Here is a 13,064-nt window from a genome sequence, read left to right on the forward strand (position 1 = left end):
TGGCTGGGGCATTTCCAGCAAGAACCCTGAGTGATTCTGGTGCAGGTGATACTGCGATCACAAACTGAAAAACACTGAAATAAATGAAATGAGGCTTACATTTTACAGCTCATGGAAGAGCTCATGAAAATTCTTAACAAGTAGAAACCTAGAGAAAAATTTACTGCATGACGCTCAAGACAAGTGTTTTCCTGATTAAAAAATCAAAAACACAACATGTAAGAAAGAATTACCCTGCTAATTCTCACCACGATAGTGCACATGCCTAATCTACTTCATTGAAACATACATTTTATAAACTCTATGCCACTTGCATGGATAACTGATGTAATCGAATTACACTGGAATTGGAATTTTCACTGCGGAATACCAGTTGTGGCTGCTGTCCAGGGGACAACCCTGTTCCAAGTGCTCAACATTGGCTGCTTTAGTTCATGGAACATTTAATTGTCTGCTGAAAAATAAATTGCAATTAGCATTAACCAGCTTTTAAATATTTGCCTTGCATTACAGTTTTTTCTTTTTCTTTTGATGCAAAAGAAAAAAATTAGAATGCTAAAGAATAGAGAAGGCTTGGTTTATTTGAGAGTAATACAGACATGCTGTCCAGAATCATGCTAGTTGCTTTAAATATATTTTCTCTAATTTTCAGACGAATGCCATGGAAGATACCCTCTCCATTATATAAAATAGAAACTTGAAAATAGGCAGATCAAATAATAAATCCGAGTCCCCATTGAAAGTAAGAATTGAAAACCAAGACTATCTATGGCAAAATGTGATCTTCTCAACATACATGGTGTCTCTCTATCTTTGACTTCTCTTTCTCTGTCTCTCTGTATAGATTTCTAACCTATTTCTCCATCCATCCATCTATCCATCCATCCATCCATCCACCCATCCATCCATCCATCCCATTGCATGTTGTTTTCTATCTACATTCCTAACTCTGCCTATCATACAATTATTTGGCATTATCCTATAATTGACAATAGGGTTGCTAGCAGTTGTCCTGAAATTTTCCTATGCTGAAAGTTCTATTCTGTAAAGAGTAAAATAATTTTAAGGTGAGAAGGTTATTTTGAAGACTGATAAAAATCTTTCCCATTGTATGTGAGGAAATTTAGGCCCAGGGAAATTAAGTAACTTATTTACACTGGCATATTAAGTTATTGGCAGAGATGAAATATAATTAAGTCTTTTTACTCATAATTTATTTTTCCACCTGGAACTTTAGGTTAAAGACTACTAGTTAAATATTGAATAAGCTCAAGTATAACATTTCTAGGTAACCAAAAATGGGAGGAAAAAATCTATACATAGAATCAGTTTGTTTTATAAGTTAATACAAAGACTGATTTTAAAAATCATGTGTACTTAAAAATTCCAGGATAAATACCTTCCTTTCTAGAGACTGACGCTGCTGTGTAGAACACAAGGCTGCATTTCTGAATGAAATTGGCCCATTTATAAGATTTGCCTCCAATAGAGTCTGCTAAACCTGTGGTGTCAGCCAGATTCAGTGGCTCATGCCTGTAATCCCAGTACTTCGGGAGGCCGAGGAGGGAGGATCACTTGAACCCAGGAGGTGAAGATCAGCCTGGACAACATAAAGAGACCTCTTCTCTACAAAATAACAACAAAAAATAATAATTTTAAAAGTAAATAAAATAAAACCATGGTTTCTGTAGTGTTAGATTTAGATAAAACAATGCAAATAATATCTAGCTGTTCTTAGTCCTGTAACAATAGATTAACCATTGGTTTATTATAGACCATTCTTAGATTTTTCAATTGTCAGTACCAAATAGCATGGAATAGGAATAATATTTATCAGAGTATCTACTAGTGCCAGTCAACATGAAAATGCTTACATGTAATATTAACGCCAATCCTTACAACCATTTTCTAATTAAATAGATATCTTAGTAATTATAAAAATATTTTGGTACTTATTTGAAATTAGTGTTGTCATTTTACCAATTTTTAAACTAAGATTGAGAAGTGGTAACTTCCTTAAAATCACATAAAGAGGATTACATGAAATGCATTACCTGAAGAAAAATGTATTTCATTCTTGTATGAATCACAATATAGTAGAATATGGTGGAAAACATACTTATCACACAAAATAGAATATCTGAAGAAAATGAATTTAATGGTTCAGGTTGCAGTTAATAATTGACTTAGACTAGTTTCACAGATAGTAAAATAGTTACATTAACAATTTTAAAAGAATGGATATGTTTTCATTTCTTCCAGAATATACTTCTCTGTGATTAAAATATTCAACTACATTCAAAATTCAAGTATTTACCAAACTTCTAAAATATCCCACTATGTTTAGCAGTATAATAACTGCTGTGGGTTTTAAAAAAGAATCATGACTTAGGACTTTTTAAAATTTTTTTTAAAAAATTATTATTTTACTTTAAGTTCTAGGGTACATGTGCACAATGTGCAGGTTTGTTACATATGTATACATGTGCCATGTTGGTGTGCTGCACCCGTTAACTCATCATTTACATTAGGTATATCTCCTAATGCTATCCCTCCCCGCTCCCCCCACCCCATGACAGGCCCCGGTGTGTGATGTTTCCTTTCCGGAGTCCAAGTGTTCTCATTGTTCAGTTCCCACCTATGAGTGAGAATATGTGGTGTTCGATTTTCTGTTCTTGTGATAGTTTGCTCAGAATGATGGTTTTCAGCTTCATCCATGTCCCTATAAAGGACATGAACTCATCCTTTTCTATGGCTTCATAGTATTCCATGGTATATATCTGCCACATTTTCTTAATCCAGTCTATCATTGATGGACATTTGGGTTGGTTCCAAGTCTTTGCTATTGTGAATAGTGCCACAATAAACATATGTGTGCATGTGTCTTCATGGCAGTATGATTTATAATCCTTTGGGTATATGCCCAATAATGGGATGGCTGGGTCAAATGGTATGTCTAGTTCTAGATACTTGAGGAATTGCCACACTGTCTTCCACAATGGTTGAACTAGTTTACAGTCCCACCGACAGTGTAAAAGTGTTCCTGTTTCTCCACATCCTCTCCAGCACCTGTTGTTTCCTGAGTTTTTAATAATCACCATTCTAACTGGTGTGAGATGGTATCTCATTGTGATTTTGATTTGCATATTTCTGATGGTCAGTGATGATGAGCATTTTTTCATGTGTCTGTTGGCTGCATAGATGCCTTCTTTTGAGAAATGTCTGTTCATATCCTTCACCCACTTTTTCATGGGGTTGTTTGATTTTTTTCTAGTAAATTTGTTTAAGTTCTTTGTAGATTCTGGATATTAGCCCTTTGTCAGATGGGTAGATTGCAAAAATTTTCTCCCATTCTGTAGATTGCCTGTTCACTCTGATGGTAGTTTCATTTGCTGTGCAGAAGCTCTTTAGTTTAATTAGATCCCATTTGTCAGTTTTGGCTTTTGTTGCCATTGCTTTTGGTGTTTCAGTCCTGAAGTCCTTGCCCATGCCTATGTCCTGAATGGTATTGCCTAGGTTTTCTTCTAGGGCTTTTATGGTTTTGGGTGTAACATCTAAGTCTGTAATCTATGTTGAATTGATTTTTGTATAACGTGTAACGAAGGGATCCAGTTTCAGCTTTCTACATATGGTAGCCAGTTTTCCCAGCACCATTTATTAGATAGGGAATCCTTTCCCCATTTCTTGTTTTTGTCAGGTTTGTTAAAGATCAGATGGTTGTAGATGTGTGGTGTTATTTCGGAGGGCTCTATTCTGTTCCATTGGTCTATACCTCTGTTTTGGTACCAGTACCATGCTGTTTTGGTTACTGTAGCCTTGTAGTATAGTTTGAAGTCAGGTAGCATGATGCTTCCAGCTTTGTTCTTTTGGCTTAGGATTGTCTTGGCAATGCAGGCTCTTTTTTGGTTCCATATGAACTTTAAAGTAGTTTTTTCCAATTCTGTGAGGAAAGTCATTGGTAGCTTGATGGGGATGGCATTGAATCTATAAATTATCTTGGGCAGTATGGCCATTTTCATAATATTAATTGTTCCTCTCCATGAGCATGTAATGTTCTTCCATTTGTTTGTGTCCTCTTTTATTTTGCGGGGGAGTGGTTTGTAGTTCTTCTTGAAGAGGTTCTTCACATCCTTTGTAAGTTGGATTCCTAGGTATTTTATTCTCTTTGAAGCAATTGTGAATGGGAGTTCGCTCATGATTTGGCTCTCTATTTGTCTGTTATTGGTGTATAGGAAAGCCTGTGATTTTTGCTCATTGATTTTGTATCCTGAGACTTTGCTGAAGTTGCTTATCAACTTGAGATTTTGGGCTGAGATGATGGGGTTTTCTAAATATACAATCATGTCATCTCCAAACAGGGACAATTTGACTTCCTCTTTTCCTAACCAAATACCCTTTATTTCTTTCTCTTGCCTGATTGCCCTGACCAGAACTTCCAACACTGTGTTGAATAGGAGTGGTGAAAGAAGGCATCCCTGTCTTGTGCCAGTTTTTAAAGGGAATGCTTCCAGATTTGCCCATTCAGTATGATATTGGCTGTGGGTTTGCCATAAATAGCTCTTATTATTTTGAGATACGTTCCATCAATACCGAATTTATTGAGAGTTTTTAGCATGAAGGGCTGTTGAATTTTGTCAAAGGCCTTTTCTGCATCTATTGAGATAATCATGTGGTTTTTGTGTCTAGTTCTGTTTATATGCTGGATTACGTTTATTGATTTGTGTATGTTGAACCAGCCTTGCATCCCAGGGATGAAGCCAACTTGATAGTGGTGGATAAGCTTTTTGATGTGCTGCTGGATTCGATTTGCCAGTATTTTATTGAGGATTTTTGCATCGATATTCATCAGGGATATTGGTCTAAATTTCTCTTTTTTTGTTGTGTCTCTGCCAGTCTTTGGTATCAGGATGATGTTGGCCTCATAAAATGAATTAGGGAGGATTCTCTCTTTTTCTATTGATTGGAATAGTTTCAGAAGGAATGGAACCAGCTCCTCTTTGTACCTCTGGTAGAATTCGGCTGTGAATCCATCTGGTCCTGTACCTTTTTTGGTTGGTAGGCTATTAATTATTGCCTCAATTTCCGAACCTGTTATTGGTCTATTTCAGGGATTCAACTTCTTCCTGGTTTAGTGTTGGGAGGGTGTATGTGTCCAGGAATTTATCCATTTCTTCTAGATTTTCTAGTTTATTTGCTAGATGTGTTTATAGTAGTCCCTGATAGTAGTTTGTATTTCTGTGGGATCGGTGGTGATATCCCCTTTATCATTTTTTATTGCATCCATTTGATTCTTCTCTCTCTTCTTTATTAGTCTTGCTAGTGGTCTATCAATTTTGTTGATCTTTTCAAAAAACCAGCTCCTGGATTCATTTATTTTTTGAAGGGTTTTTTGTGTCTCTCTCTCCTTCAGTTCTGCTCTGATCTTAGTTGTTTCTTGCCTTCTGCTAGCTTTTGAATGTGTTTGCTCTTGCTTCTCTAGTTCTTTTAATTGTGATGTTAGGGTGTCAATTTTAGATCTTTCCTGCTTTCTCTTGTGGGCATTTAGTGCTATAAATTTCCGTCTACACACTGCTTTGAATGTGTCCCAGAGACTCCAGTATGTTGTGTCTTTGTTCTCATTGGTTTCAAAGAACATCTTTATTTCTACCTTCATTTCGTTATGTATCCAGTAGTCATTCAGGAGCAGATTGTTCAGTTTCCAAGTAGTTGAGCAGTTTTGAATGAATTTCTTAATCCTGAGTTCTAGTTTGATTGTCCTGTGGTCTGAGAGACAGTTTGTTATAATTTCTGTTCTTTTACATTTGCTGAGGAGTGCTCAATTCTGTGGTCAGTTTTGGAATAAGTGTGATGTGGTGCTGAGAAGAATGTATATTCTGTTGTTTTGGGGTGGAGAGTTCTGTAGATGTCTATTAGGTCCACTTAGTGCAGAGCTGAGTTCAATTCCTGGATATCCTTGTTAACTTTCTGTCTCGTTGATCTGTCTAATGTTGACAGTGTGGTGTTAAAGTCTCCTATTATTATTGTTTGGGTGTTTAAGTCTCTTTTTAGTTCTCTCAGGACTTGCTTTATGAATCTGGGTGCTCCTGTATTGGTTACATATATATTTAGGATAGTTAGCTCTTCTTGTTGAATTGATCCCTTTATCATTATGTAATGGCCTTCTTTGTCTCTTCTGATCTTTGTTGGTTTAAAGTCTGTTTTATCAGAGACTAGGATCACAACCCCTGCTTTTTTTGTTTTCCATTTGCTTGGTGGATCTTCCTCCATCCCTTTATTTTGAACCGATGTGTGTCTCTGCACGTGAGATGGGTCTTTGGAATACAGCACACTGATGGGTCTTGACTCTTTATCCAATTTGCTAGTCTGTTTCTTTTAATTGCAGCATTTATCCCATTTACATTTAAGATTAATATTGTTATGTGTGAATTTGATCCTGTCATTATGTTAGCTGGTTATTTTGCTCATTAGTTGATGCTGTTTCTTCCTAATATTGATGGCCTTTACAATTTGGCATGATTTTGCAGTAGCTGGTACTGGTTGTTCCTTTCCATGCTTAGTGCTTCCTTCCAGAGCTCTTGTAAGGCAGGCCTGGTGGTGACAAAATCTCTCAGCATTTGTTTGTCTGTAAAGTATTTTATTTCTCCATCACTTATGAAGCTTAGTTTTACTGGATATGAAATTCTGGGTTGAAAATTCTTTTCTTTAAGAATGTTGAATATTGGCCCCCACTCTCTTCTGGCTTGTAGAGTTTTTGCTGAGAGATCTTCTGGTAGTCTGATGGGCTTCCCTTTGTGGGTAACCCGGTCTTTCTCTCTGGCTGCACTTAACATTTTTTCCTTCATTTCAACTTTGGTGATTCTGACAATTTTGTGTGTTGGAATCGCTCTTCTTGAAGAGTATCTTTGTGGTGTTCTCTGTATTTCCTGAATTTGAATGTTGGTCTGCCTCATTAGGTTGGGGAAGTTCTCCTGGATGATATCCTGAAGAGTGTATTCCAACTTGGTTCCATTCTTCCCCTCACTTTCAGGTACACCAATCAGACATAGATTTGGCCTTTTCACATAATCCCATATTTCTTGGAGGTTTTGTTCATTTCTTTTTACTCTTTTTTCTCTAAACTTCTCTTCTCACTTGATTTCATTCATTTGATCTTCAGTCACTTATACCATTTCTTCCATTTGATCAAATTGGCTACTGAAGCTTGTGTGTGCATTACCTAGTTCCATGCCATGGTTTTCAGCTCCATCAGGTCATTTGAAGACTTCTCTACACTGTTTATTGTAGTTAGTCATTCGTCTACTCTTTTTTCAAGGTTTTTAGCGTCTTTGCAATGGGTTCAAACATCCTGTTTTAGCTTGGAGAAGTTTGTTATTACCAATCGTCTGAAGTCTTCTTTTCTTGACTCGTCAAAGTCATTCTCCATCTACCTTTGTTCCGTTGCTGGTGGGGTGCTCCGTTCCTTTGGAGGAGAAGAGGCACTCTGATTTTTAGCATTTTCCACTTTTCTGCTCTGGTTTCTCCCCATCTTTATGGTTTTATCTACCTTTGGCCTTTGATGGTGGTGACGTACAGGTTGGGTTTTGGTGTGGATGTCCTTTCTGTTTGTTAGTTTTCCTTCTAATAGTCAGGACCCTCAGCTGCAGATGTGTTGGAGTTTACTGGAGGTCCACTCCAGATCCTGTTCACCTGGGTATCACCAGAGGAGGCTGCAGAACAGCAAATGTTGCTGCCTAATCCTTCCTCTGGAAGCTTCGTCTCAGAGGGGCACCAGGGCTTATGAGGTGTCATTCACCCCCGTACTGGGGAGGTGCCTCCCAGTTAGGCTACTCGGGAGTTAGGGACCCACTTGAGGAGGCAGTCTGTCCTTTCTCAGATCTCAAACTCTGTGCTGGGAGAACCACTACTCTCTTCAAAGCTCTCAGACAGGTACGTTTAAGTCTGCAGAAGTTTCTGCTGCCTTTTGTTCAGCTATTCCCTGCCGCTAGAGGTGGAGTCTGCAGAGGCAGGCAGGTCTCCTTGAGCTGCCCTGGGCTTCACCCAGTTTGAGCTTCCCCTGCTTTGTTTACCTACTCAAGCCTCAGCAATGGCAGATGCCCCTCCCCTAGCCTGGCTGCCGCCTTGCAGTTCCATCTCAGACTGCTGTGCTAGCAGTGACTGAGGTTCCATGGGCGTGGGACCCTCCAAGCCAGGCACAGGATATAATCTCCTGGTGTGCCATTTGCTAAGGTCATTGGAAAAGCGCAGTATTAGAGTGAGAGTGTCCCAGTTTTCCAGGTACTGTCTGTCATGGCTTCCCTTTGCTGGCAAAGGGAATTCCCCAACCCCTTGCACTTCTTGGGTGAGTCAATGCCCCGCCCTGTTCTGTGGACTGCACCCACTTCTCTGGCAAGCCCCAGTGAGATGAACCTGATACCTCAGTTGGAAAGGTAGAAATCAGCCGTCTTCTGCGTCCTTCATGCTGAGAGCTGCAGACTGGAGCTGTTCCTATTCCACCATCTTGGCGCCCCCCCTAGGACTTTAATTAAGTTTGAAAAATCAGTGAAATCATCCTATTAATTTTTTTTTTTACTCTTAAAAACGTTCAGAAAACTGACTTTATATCACTATATTTTAAACACCATCTTTCAGTGAAAGAATGTCTCATTCAGTGATCTAAAGCAAAGCAGCATATAGATGAGGTGTGGAGGCAGATCGCCTGGGTTCAGATCCCAGTTCTGCCACTATTAGTACCTACCTTTGAAGTTTGTTGGCATTAATTGAGTTTAATCATAAAAAGCACTTAACATGTTGTGTAAGAAATTGGCTAGCATGTAAATATAAAACAAGCAGTAGTAATTATTAGTCAACAAAAACTTTATAATTGCAAGTTCTGAGGATTATTTTTTTGGTGGAAAAGGGAGATTTTAATACGTATGGATGGTAAGGAAAATGTCCCTTTTATACTTGTGGTCGTGTGTAATCTTTTCCTAATTAAAATGAGTGTTTATCATCAGACACCCAATTGACAGACAAACCACAGAGTAATAAGAAAAGAGCTGAGTGATTTAGGAAAGTTAACTTGCCCCTCTACCTGGAAACAAATACAACACTGGACATAGGAGAGGGCCAGAGAGACCATCTTCCCATCTCAGGATAGAAACCTAACCCAAGAAATAGTTTACTATTCTGGACAGCGAATCCATCACCTCCCTCGACAACCTGCTCCAAAATTTAATCCCTTGACTGTGGGAGTCAAAAATTCAATTTAGAAACAAAAATTTAATTTAACTGTATGAAAGAGAATTTCACATTTTTGCCTGAAACACTTAGCAATTGTGAGATCAATGTTTTATGAATGCAGGGTTCTAATTTATAATTTCATGATTATAATTTATAATTATTATAATTTCAACAAAGTAGGATTAAAGTAGGGTGGTATTATCAATATTTAATGTAGTTTTTAAAAAATTACCACACTTGTCACTCATTTATTCAAACAATATTTATCTTGTATCTACTATATATCAAGAACTATGCTGTCTTGTTTATACCTTGTCTAATTCTCTGGAGGCTATAAATTTTGTCATTTCTTTATTTTTAACTCTCCTAGCAATTAACTCTATAAATAGTAATATACTAGTGTTTGTTAAATTATGAAATTTAGATGTCATATAATGTTTACCATCATAAAATATAAAAATTTAACTCAGTTTACTGATGAAAAGATACAGTCCTCACTTCTCAGATGACAAGACATTGGATATTACTTGATATTTAAAATTTTACATTTTAATTGACTTTATAGCTATAAATTGACATTATAATTTGAATATAAATTGTTTTTCAGTTTTTTTTAAAGAATTAAAGTGATTTGAAATATGTGTTCCTGTCCTATGAAAATAAACAATATGCTGTGGAATCAAAAGCCATTTGTAAATATCTGAACAATTTTGTTTCCCATCTCAATGCATTTATAATTTCACAAGTACATATTTGCGTTTGCACTCTCCACATCATTTCTGCCTTTTTTTTGTTGTTGGATTTTAGTAAATACTTTCTTCACAAAGCTCTTCAAATTCCTATAAACCTATCCTTGTTTTTTTTTTTTTTTTTTTTTTTTTTTTTTTGCGGGGTGGGTGGAAGGATGAAGAGGGATTGCAACTCTATTATAGTCTGATTTGCTCAACATAAAAATAAACTATCCATCTCACAGTAGAATTATATAATTTGTCTTTTTTGCCTTAGTTTTTTGTTTTAAAGTTATAGATGGATACAATATCTTTTTCCCCATTTTTGAGCAATTTTCTTTAAAAATTCAACAACATTTGTTAGGTCCCTAAGGTTCACAGTGTGCTCTGGGTCAGTGGCTGCAAAATGCTGGTCTCTAAATCAGTACTAGCCTGGGTTTGCAGGGTTATGGGGTACTGTAACAAAAATGTACATTTCCTATCACCACGCATAATGTTGATATTCAGTATGTCTACAGTGGGGATATGATGCACTATTGCTACTATAGATTTAATGAGGGTAATAACTGCAGTTTTTAAAAGTAAAAATCAAGAAAGGTTTCTGATAGAAGGCAGCCATCTTCCTTCCTCAGTCCTGTGCACACCTTACCTTAATCACTACGGACCGCAATTATTACGGTTATTTCAGTTTTTTTTTTTTTTTTAACCTCTCCTAGTAATTACTTTCATGATTATTAATAATATATTTGTATCACTGTTTACTAAAATTGCTAACTTAAAATTTCACCTGTTGACTTGCAATCGTGAAATATTTATGGGTTATTATTTGATAGGAGAATGACTTTACCTCCTGGTAAGCATGCTCCTTATTTATTATGGAAATCAACCTGTAACCATTTTTTTTTTTCCCACATGGTTGGAATTGTATTTCATCCAACCCAAGCTCCAGGAAACTACAATTATTAATACATTTTTGTGGCATGATTCAAGACTCCAGCATGAGAATGGAGTGAACTCTGTGGAAAGCAGAGCAGAAGTATAGAAAGAAAATAGCCTGTTGTGATACAATTTGAGCCAAACAATCATCTCTCAGTAACCTGAAATTCCACTTCAGACTTTGTTTATGAGCCCTTAAGTTGAAACCAGCCCAAGAATCCCATTGACTGTTCTTTTGGATAAACACAGAAATTGATCTTTCTGATCTTAAAGCTTGAAGCCTACATTTGTTTTATCTGAGTTTCTTCCTCAGGGAAGGACCTGCAGCACCATCAAAAATGTATCAAATAACTGAAACTCACCAGATTACCACAACCAGACAATGAGATGTGGACCCCTCCTTCATCATGATTGCTTCCATGCCCCTAACCTTGTTCCTGTTTTCTTATACATTGTTACATGTCTTCACTGCTATATAAACCCCTGGTTTTAGTCAGTCAGAGAGATGGATTTGAGACTCAGTTCCCATCTCCTCAGCTGCAGCACCTGATTAAAGCCTTCTTCATTGGCAATACTTGTTGTCTCAGTAATTGGCTTTCTGTCCAGCAAGCAGCAGGACCTAGACCCTGGTGTTTCAGTAACAATGTTATATTTATTTTTCAGTTTGAATTGGCTTTCTGAATTAGTTATAAGGTGGTTGAATTGAATGACTTAATATTGAACTTTATTCCTTTTTTCATTTTTTGATGGAGGCTTGCTCTCTCGCCAGGCTAGACTGCAGTGACCTGATCTCAGCTCACTGCAACCTCCACTTCCTGGGATCAAGTGATTCCCCTGCCTCAGCCCCCTGAGTAGCTGGAACTACAGGTGCATGCCACCACACCTGGCTAATTTTTTGTATTGCAGATCAATGGAAACCTAGGAATGTGGTTGGGGGAATAAGATTAGGGGTAGGATAGAAAGATTATAAAGAGTTTAGGAAGAATCTTTTGGGAGTGATTTACATCTTCATTAACTTGATTGTGCCTATGGATTGATGTCTGCATACATGTATCAAAATGCACCTGAAATATGTGCTTTATTGTATGTTAATCATATATCAATAAAGCAGTTAAATAATTAACACACTAATTTGAAATTTTCCCATTTCTACCTTAACTTGAAAAATAATCTGGAAATATAATACCTCCAAAGTGATAGAGACATGTTTAGTAAGTCACATTTAAGTTATTCAAGAATTTTACATTTTTACTAGAAAATATTGATTAATGACATTTTTATTTAATTCTTACCAACTAATATGATTTTTAAATTTGACATCCTATATGTAAAAGTATTTGGAATTCTGTACTCATATTACAATGTAATAAAATAAGATTATGTGGACTTTCACACTGTGAATGGGATTTGGTCAAATGGTAATTAATCTAAACTACATGAATTTTACTTCTCTCTTTGGTGTTAATTCAATGCATTGAATCTTGTTGAAACTTTAAAAAGAAAGAATGAACTTTTATTAAGAGCCTTCGCCATCAACCTGGCTTCCATACTGTAAGTAATCATTGATATAATCTTTTGCCTGCATGTCATTCTTAAGGCTTTTATAACTCTCACCGAGTTCATGTTGAAAAAAGTAGGCTACACACTGACATTAATGTGAGTCATACACTCAAGACTAAATCCTTAGTTTTTTTTTTAATGCCCCTAGTTCTATTGCCTAAAGCCAATAGCAAATATAAATCTTGCCCTGTGCTGCTTTTTTTAGTCCTTTATTCTCCTTAAACGGTAACATTTATTCCTTTATTTCCTGATGTATTTGTTCTTTGTAATTCATGTTAATTTTTCTGATCCACATCAAGATGCCTTATATTCATAAACCTGAATTTTAATCCTTACTTACTCAAACACTAAGAACAAGTTGTCATCATAAAAATATTATTTTGCCTTTTTTCTGCATTATTTTTGTTTACCACTTTAAATTTATGCATCTTTATTTCTCTAAGCCCCTGTTTTTATTGCTGGTTCATCCCATTCAATACCACCACCTTACGATGTTTCTTTATTTTCACAGTGTGATATGCAAAACATAAACTCATGACAGATGTTGTAAATTTGCCTAATTTGATTTGGGGAAAGAAATTGGGTCATTTATCTTAGTAAATTCAAAACATGGTTTCAGTT

Source organism: Piliocolobus tephrosceles, chromosome 18 (assembly GCF_002776525.5).
Source record: "Piliocolobus tephrosceles isolate RC106 chromosome 18, ASM277652v3, whole genome shotgun sequence".
Classification (NCBI taxonomy): Eukaryota; Metazoa; Chordata; class Mammalia; order Primates; family Cercopithecidae; genus Piliocolobus; species Piliocolobus tephrosceles.